Raw genomic sequence first — 9,629 nt, forward strand, 5'->3', positions numbered from 1 at the left:
TACTTAGAAATTTCAATAGATGTTATTAGCATCCCCAGTGCCACCCTTTTGTTCTCCATATAACCTTCTCTTTCCTTCCATCTTCTCTGTCCTGAATCTCTGAGAGGTCATAGTGTAGCAGAAAAAGCTGGCTAAATGGTCTTGATCAACCCCTAATCTCGCTGAGACTGTGATTCCCCATCTGTAAAATGGGGCTTTCACTCCTTTATGATTAATTACTTTTCAGTTAGTTTTCCCCTCATTTATCAAATACATATTACATATTGGACAGTGTGGAGAAACTGAGATGTCTCATAGTCAGTTGTCAATATCGTGACCCCCTCCTACTTCAGGAGAAGAGAGATTATGAGAGGGAAGTGGGTTCATTTTAGTGCCTGATGTCCAGAGAGGCTTGGTAGTTAGTTTCAATTTAATCAGAATGATTATTATCTGACATATTACTTAAAATTTAAACAATATATTTGGAGTTCCCCTTGTGGCACAGTAGAAATGACTCTGACTGGTATCCATGAAGATGTGGGTTTGATCCCTAGCCTGGCTCAGTGGGTTAGGGATCTAGCGTTGCTATGAGCTGTGGTGCAGGTCGCAGAAGCAGCTGGGATCCTACATTGCTGTGGCTGTGAGGTAGGCCGAAGTTGTGGTTCCAGTCGATCCCTAGCCCGGGAAATTCCATATGCTGCAGGTCTGACCCTATAAAAATAACTAAAACATATATTAAAATATAGTACCACTAATGGAGATTTTTGAGGGCAAATATCTATAGCTGTTTTTAACAAAGAGAAAAAGATCTGAAGTTGCATATATTGGGGGGGGGGGGCTGAGCTTTGGGATGTGGAAGTTTCCAGGCACAGCACCAACCCGAGCCACAGCAGCAACAATACCAGATCCCTAAGCCACTGAGCTATAAGGGAACTCCCGGAAGTTGCATCATATTTTAAAAATTGGGGGCAGGCAGAGTTCCAGGATGGAGAGGGGAGGACCTCGGGCCAGGGAGCCTCGGCCCCAGCCCGCGTTGGGGAGCCTTTGGATTTCCTCCCTACCTGGAAAATCTGAGCCCTTCCAAACCCTTCCCAGCCCATCCGAGCCCGCCTGAGCTCACCCGAGCCTGCCCGAGCCCGTCCGAGCTCACCCGAGGCCGCCTGAGCCCCAGCCGAGCCCGGCCGAGCCCGAGACTAACTGGTGCCGGGTTCCCCTGGCCCTGGTCCCAGGGGCGCTCGCCGCATATCAGAGGGAGGCTGGCACCTCTTAGTGGTGGTGACGCCTGTGACCCCAGGCCCGACGGTGATCTCGGGCCGCCTGCTGCCTGGGCGCAGCTGAGGCTCCCTGTCCGTGGTTGACAGTTCCAGCTGCCTGCCTTCAGGGTTGCATAAAGTTAAATTATTGAATTATTTACTCGATCTGGATATGTCTTAAGGTCTGTACCCAGTTTGCTTGAGGGTATTTCCATATATTGCTGTTTCTTTTTTTTTTTACAATAATGTGGACACATGAGTATATAAATTATTTTTTAACTTAGTGTATAGTCATCCATGTAAGTTCGTATTAGTTCCCTCAATCCTTTTTTTTTTTTTCTTTTGGCTGTGCCATAAAAAAAGAAAATGCATTTAACTCTCCTATTAAAAGAAAAAATTGTCAACTTAAATCGCAAAGCAAAATTCAATTATAGATACATAACATTTTGGAAAGCTTAAAAATAAAAATGTGGGAAAATAAAAGGATGAGCAAAACAATACAGTAAAATGATGGCTTTCTCTTTGCAGTGGGTAAACACATAATATGATTTCTCATGTTTTTACACTTACACTATGGAGGTGTTTACACTTCTGGCGTGGGATTATTTGAACATGTAAGAAATGTTCATATAATTAGAAGTAGAGATAACAGTATGGGCTCTAGAAGAAAATGAGTTCCCATTGTGGTGCAGCAGAAATGAGTCTGACTAGTATCCATGAGGATGTTGGTTTGATTCTTGGCATCACTCAGTGGGTCGGGGATCCAGTGCTGCCCTGAGTTGTGGTGTAGGTCACAGAAGTGGCTTGGATCCTGATCTGCTGAGGCTGTAGCTGTAGCAGCTGTAGCTTGGATTGGACTCTTAGCCTGTGAACTTCCATATGCCATGGGTTCAGCCCTAAAGAGAAAAAAAAAAAAAAAAAAAAAAAAAACCAACAAACCACAAACAAACAAACAAACAAAACACGCAAAAAAGAGTATCTATATAGAAGTAGCACAGTGGTAGGTACTTAATGATCACATTACCATAAGGCAAGCTGTTCCCAATTAAAATACCCTTGCCCTTCTGCTGAAATCCTATTGATCCGTGGAAAGCAGTGTTTGCTTCTCACAAGTACATCATCAGCTGTCTATGGCTGTCTACACAGTATGAAGTGTCAGACTTAGGTTTAGGTATTTTATCCCTGTCAGTGTTGCGTTGCTCTTTAGAGAGGCCAGGACATTGCGATAATGTTTTGGATCCTAGGCAGATAATCTTTCCAAAATGTGGACCATAGTTACATCTCAATCTCTAAGGGAAAGACCTAGAGTTTGCTTTTATTTGCAATTACTGCAACCTCCTTGTCAGGTTGAGAAACAGATTCTTTCCCATTTCCCTGGGCTTTGAACCCTGTTAGGTTTATATGAGAGCTTATTATTTTTAAAGACTTAACGTGCTTTTTCCAGACCAAATTGGAATCAGTGGGACGACAAGCATCTCTCGCCAAACTCCTGGAAACCGGGTTTCCAAGCGCTGCTACGGCCCAGCCCTTCTCCCTCAGTCGGGTACTCTCTGTGGTTGAGAGCAAGAGCCCACGGGATCCGGCGATGGCCCTGAATGCTCTGATTCGCCATCAGAATACGTTCTCCCTACAAGGCATGGCTTTCTTCAAGACTGTGGGCTTCTTTAGAAGGAGGCAGCTCCTTGGAGCCATCGTGCCAGAACCAAGGACAGAGCCTAAGCTCCCACGTGGACTTGGAAAGGTCCATCTCCAAGCGGGACATTGAACAGAGGAGAGGCTGGGGCTGGAAGTCTCCAAACTTGCAGGGTAAGAGGGTCTGAAGGCCGGCTCTGTTCTCACTCCCGCCCAAGTGACCAGGAATTCTGGGCTGTAGGACTTCATCTGAAGGACTTTTGCATGATCCAGGGACCAGAAGCCTTTGCAACTTATCTTTGATTCAATATGTTTCTGTCGCACCACTTACATTTTTCTCTAGACACTTTTGTTTTTTAAAAGAAAAATTCATATTGTTACTGTTAAAAAGCAGGAGCCCTTGATCTCAGAAAAGATGAAACAGTAAATGCAGTGAAAACTGTTTCTAAATGAAACATAAAAAACCCACAAATAATAAATCCATTCAATTTAAGAAAAGCATACAGTGTCATAAAGTCATGAAAGAGGAGACTAGAATTGTTTATACTAAAATGTAAATTTATTTATTTACTTATTTATTTCTCTTTTCTAGAGCCACACCCATGGCATATGGAGGTTCCCAGGCTAAGGGTTTAATTGGAGCACCAGAGCCACAGCAACGCCAGATCCAAAATGTGTCTTAACCTTCATCACATGGCGTAAAAAATTCTACATTATTGCAATCATAACTGGAAAAAAAAGTAAAGCTCTCAGAAAAGTTTAAGAGTAGGTCGTTTTCAGAGAAAGTTTTCCTAAGTAGTTTTCCTACGTTACTAAACATAGAGGAAGATAAAGTGGACTGCACTAGAATTCAGAACTCTGTGCATTGAGAGACCACTGAGAATGCAAGACAGTAATGGGAGAAGGTATTTGACATATCTACATCCAGCAAATAATTCTATAGAGGAGACAGGAAAAAGCCCAAATGCCAATAAAAACACAACAAAACATAAACAAGACAAATTGGAATTCTCTGGTGGTGCAGTAGGGTTAAGGATTCACTGCAGTGGCTCTGGCTGCAGCTGTGGTGTGGGTTGTATCCCTGGCCTGTAGGGAACTTCCGCAAGCCATGGATGAGGCCAAAAAATAAAAAAGTAGTAGAAAAATGGAGGGAAGGATGAATTGATCATTCACTTTACCAAAAAGGCATATCCAATGGCTGATAAATCTATGAAAAATGTTCCACTGCATTTGTCATCTGGTAAATGCAAATTAAAACCACAATGTAAACCACAAAGTGGCAAAAACTGTGAAAATGTAATGGCAAGTGGTGGCAAAAGAATGGAGGAAGCAACATAATAATCTATTGCTTAAAAGTGTCTAAACTGGGAGTCACTTTGGAAAACTCTTTGTTAAGCATAACTTATGCATTATGCCTCAACCATTCCACTCCTAGTTACACACCTAGTAGCAAAGGTACATATGATCAATAAAAAGATATGCGCAGTGTCTCCCTGGTAGCAGTATTTATGCTTTCCTGATTGGAAATAAACATGTTTATCAGCAGCAGAGTGGATAAATTGTGGCATACTCATGTAGTAAAGTACTAGGAAATAAATAAAAACAATTACTACATGCAACAGAGTGGACGAACTTTACCAAAATAATTTTATTTTTTTTATTTTTAATTTTTTGTCTTTTTGCCTTTTCTAGGGCCGCTTCCTGAGGCATATGGAGGTTCCCAGGCTAGGGGTCCAATCGGAGCCATAGCTGCTGGTCTACACCACAGCTCACGGCAATACCGGATCCTTAACCCACTGAGCAAGGCCAGGGATCGAACCCACAACCACATGGTTCCTAGTCGGATTTGTTAACCACTGCGCCACGGTGGGAACTCCTCACCAAAATAATTTTAAACAACAGAAGTCACACACAGAATAGCACATGACAAGGAAATGGAAGGACTCATCTGAGTATGAGGGAATCCTCGGCAACATCAAGAAACTGACGGCTCTACTTTTAACACTAAAGAACACACAAACCCCACTCAGAAGTTGTTTTTTTTTTTTTTTTTTTTTTTTTGTCTTTTTGCCTTTTGTTGTTGTTGTTGTTGCTATTTCTTGGGCCGCTCCCGCGGCACATGGAGATTCCCAGGCTAGGGGTCCAATCGGAGCTGTAGCCACCGGCCTACGCCAGAGCCACAGCAACGCGGGATCCGAGCCGTGTCTGCAACCTACACCACAGCTCACGGCAACGCCGGATCATTAACCCACTGAGCAAGGGCAGGGACCGAACCCGCAACCTCATGGTTCCTAGTCGGATTCGTTAACCACTGCGCCACGACGGGAACTCCTGTTTTTTTTTTTTTTTATGTAAGCAAAAAACATTAGAAAAGAAATTAAAATTTCCTGTAAATGTCCATATTATCATTGTGGAACACTGTATAAATGCCTATTCACAGGCTGCTTTCCTCTCCTAAATTGCAGACCAATAAAGAGGCAGAGTGCTGATGCGAAACCATTACTGAAGGACGTGGAAGGGTGGTCCCACCAACAGGCTGCACTCACCTCAAAAGTGGCCAAGCCTGTCCATCACTGCAGCGACAGTTCCTGCACTGAATTCCAGGTACAGAGGCTGGTTCATGGACAGTGGCTCTGACCATTCCTGCAAAGAGGGTTCCTGCAAAGTTTCTCCTATGGGGGCCACAGGTTTATTATGGTGTTTGCCAATGACCTGAATTGGTTTCATCAAAGTCTTTTCCTCATATGATAGTGCACCTGCATAAACATCAGACAGGTTTGTATCATTCCTTGGGAACCTATCCTCCTTCCTTCCTGCCTGCCTTCCTTCCTTCCCTCCCTTCCTTCCTCCCTCTTTCTTTCTTTCTCCCTCTCCCCCCTTTTTTCATCCACATCTGTAGCATATGGAAGTTTCCAGGCCAGGGATTGAATCCAAGCCACAGATGTGACCTACACCACAGCTGTGGCAGTGCAGGATTCTGAGCCCACTGTGCAGGGCTGGGAATACAGCTAGAGCCTCAGCAGTAACATGAGCCTCCACAGAGACAACCCTTGGTCCTTAACCTGCTGTGCCACAGCAGGAACTCCACCTGGGGAATATTTCTAACTTTTTTCTTTGCTTGTCTGCTTCTACTCACCCAGTTCTCTGAGGTACTTGCCTCTCTTACCTATAACCTGGGGGGAAATTAGCCAAGGCACCTGAGTATGTTTATAAATTGAATCTCAAAAATACAGAAAGCTGTCTTCCAGCAATTTATACATAGAAACCTTCAATACATAACAGTGCAGCACACAAGGGGGAGAAAATGCCAAACTAACTGCTGATGAAGGGGCACGAGAAATCATATTCGCTGCCATGATCACTGAGGTACGTATTTGTTTTCTTATACATATTTGATTTCTTCAAACAAATAATCCAGAATTAGAAGTACTGGATCATATTGTAGTTATGAATCATATAGATCACATGGTAGAATGTACCATTGTATTGAAACTTTTAAGATTTGCTTAACTTTAGAAACATTTGAAGCGCACTTTTTGTCTTGAGCATTCTTCCTCTTACCCAGGAAAAACGTTTAATGTCTCATCTGCAAACTGAAAATTCGAGATTTCTGACTATAGCTTTCCTTTTAAAAATTCCTAAAATATCCAAAATATGCAATTTTCTCTATTAATGTCATTCTGTTAAGATATGTGTTCATGGATTTATTGTGTGTCTGTAATAGACCGTCTGCGGAAACTATACATTTTAAACATAGCCTAGATTACATTTTTGTTAATAATCTCTATTGTTTCACCTGATTTGGTTATATTTAAAAGGCTTTTTAACAGCGTTATAACATTTTAAAATTTATGACCCTGTATATCTATTAATTTACTCAACTAGATATATTTCACTTATACAGTCTTGTGCTACTTGATCAGAACTTGTCTGTGCAAACTGCAGACATAAACCATCTTTCGAAGGGTAAACGAGATGTGAAAGCCAGTAGTAGGTTATGAGTTTTATAATGACAGGTATAAGATGTACTGCATCTGTGCAATAAGATGCCCTCATTTAGTCCAAAAACTTTAAAAACAGTAGCACAGAAAAAGAGATTTTCAGACTAGGACATGAAGGCCTGTGATTTAGTTGATAAGTAGCAGGGAGAAGAGAATTTCAAGTCTACCAATGAGAAGAATCCCAGGATCTTGCTTCAGCCCATTGAACAAGGTAAACATATCCAGGAGTTCTTTTACTTCCAGTTACCATCAAAATCAAGTGAAAAGGTAGGACATAAAATTAAAAATAGGGCAGCCAAAAAAGAAAAATAAACACAATGCACAGTATTCCAAGAAAGATTATTTTTATTTGAAGAAAACTGAAAAAACTTACATACTTAACATATCAAGCCCACCACCCCTCTTTTTTTTTCTGGTCTTTTTTTTTTTTTTTTTTTTTTTTTTTTGTCTTTTTGCCTTTTCTAGGGCCGCCTCCTGCGGCATATGGAGGTTCCAGGCTAGGGGTTTAATCGGAGCTGTAGCCACTGGCCTACACCACAGCTCATGGCAACGCCAGATCCTTAACCCACTGAGCAAGGCCAGGGATTGAACCCGCAACCTCATGGTTCCTAGTCGGATTCGTTAAGCACTGCACCATGACAGGAACTCCAACATATCAAGCCTTTAACAAAACTCAATCAATACATTTCATAAAGGAAGGTGACGTTACAGAAAATCAAGCAGGTACTAAATGAACAATCTCAGCTATGGACATTCCCGACACCCATGGTCACACTTCCAACTTGTCCCTGATCATGGGTGTCCAGAGCAAAGAAAAGCTTTGAGAGCAGAGGAGAAGGAGCAGGAGAGGAAACTACAAATGAGGGAACTGGTGGCCACATCGATAAAGCTCACGAGACCAGCCTCATAATCCAGAAACACCCCCACCTGGCCCAGAGGCCTTTGGACATATTGAGGGGTTAGTGGGGAGGAGGTAAAGAGACTGCACTGCTGATTCTCTTGGATACAAAAGAGGAGGAAAATGCCCTCTGACTCAAGTGCCATGTCATTCTTCTTTGCCCAGGAATCATTGCAAAGTCCAATGGCCCAATTGCAACAGCCGGCCATGTTCACCTCCCAGTAATGTTGACCGGAAGTGAACGACTCAGCTCCCCAGGCGAGGAAATATTTAAGTCTTGTTGGCGTGTTGTCCACACCAGGACGATCCGGACCAGACAGCCAGCGCTGCAGATCTTCAAACACAGGGACGTGACGAGTGACGTTTCCTTATCTGAGGCGAAATATACTGCAGGACGAAGGGAAAAGTCTTATTAACAAGGGAGTGTTGAAAATTCCTAATGGACATGAGCTTTATCTAGTGTTTGGGTTTCCCAGCTTATTACTAGAAATAAGAGGCAGGCCAGCAAGAGAGCTCTAGAAGTCTTTTGTTGTCCAAGGTCTACTAGTCTGTCTTCATGATTATATTTTAACCAGACAAAATAGAAGAAATCTTAATTTTTAAATATATACATCTGTGTGTGTTTATACATATGTGTGTTTATACACACACACACTACACACACACACACACACACACACACACACATACACTAGATAGAGAGAAGTGGCACATTGCCAAATTGTGGGCATTATTTCCCTGGCATGTTTGAAATTGGCAATTGATAAAATATTGATATTCAGAAGCAAAAGTAGCATGCCCGTCTTCTCAGAAAATGTACAATAATTAAAATAATAGTAATTATAACTCCTAAACAGTGAGTACTTTTCCTTACACAAGGATTTTTCATTTCACACATGCAAAGTTACAACAAAATGAAAGAAAAATTCATATTTTTGTCATGGTTCCTTTGTGAGAATTTTTTGCCAGCATATCTTGAAAAAATGATTAAATCTAATGAAATAACTTGTTAGCTTACTTTGCTGATGTGTCTACATTTTAATATTATGTTTTTAATAAAATTTATCATAAAAGCATTTGCATTATGTGAATTAAATAGGCTCTTTGTAAAAGCGATGTATTACAAACAATATTGTAAACCAAGTTAAAACGCTGAGCATCTCACAAGCAGTGGTAACTTCGATGACCCACAACTTGGAATGTACCCAGAGTACATGCAGTTACCTGTTTCATGTGAGCATTCAACACTCTACCTTAGTGCCCTGTGGACCATCAGTTATCTTTCTACCCTTTACTCTCCAGAAACCCTACTGGAACCTACCATAAATGGCTATTTTCCAAATACCAATCAGCTCTTTTCATTATGCATTATTATGCATTACTCTTCTATAATAAGAATTTGTCTTTCATTTTATTGTAACTTTGCATGTATGAAATGCAAAATCCTTATGTAAGGAAAAGTAATCACTGTTTAGGAGTTATATTTACCATTATTTATAGTACATTTGTTTATAAATGTTCCCAGCAAAGAATCTACAGATGGAGCAATGGGAAAAGGCAATCACAGGACCCTAACAGAGGGAGTGTACAGCTCTCCAAGGGCTGCCTCTTACCTTGGAATTGGTGGAGCCAGTCCATCAGACCAGCGATGGGCCAGGAACTGAGCTGTGGGACTATGGGCTGGGGCACGTGCAGCTGCAACTTCTCACTCCTGCCAGGAAGAAAACAGTTACTCTTCTAGAGATCAAAGTTTTCATCACAATCATTACATCTACCTCCCTCCGAAAACTCTTTGATTTAAATCCTTATAATTAGATTCAGGGGCCAACAATGTAACTCCCCAAACTAGGGAATGCAGCAAATGGC

Source organism: Sus scrofa, chromosome 9 (assembly GCF_000003025.6).
Source record: "Sus scrofa isolate TJ Tabasco breed Duroc chromosome 9, Sscrofa11.1, whole genome shotgun sequence".
NCBI classification, from domain to species: Eukaryota; Metazoa; Chordata; class Mammalia; order Artiodactyla; family Suidae; genus Sus; species Sus scrofa.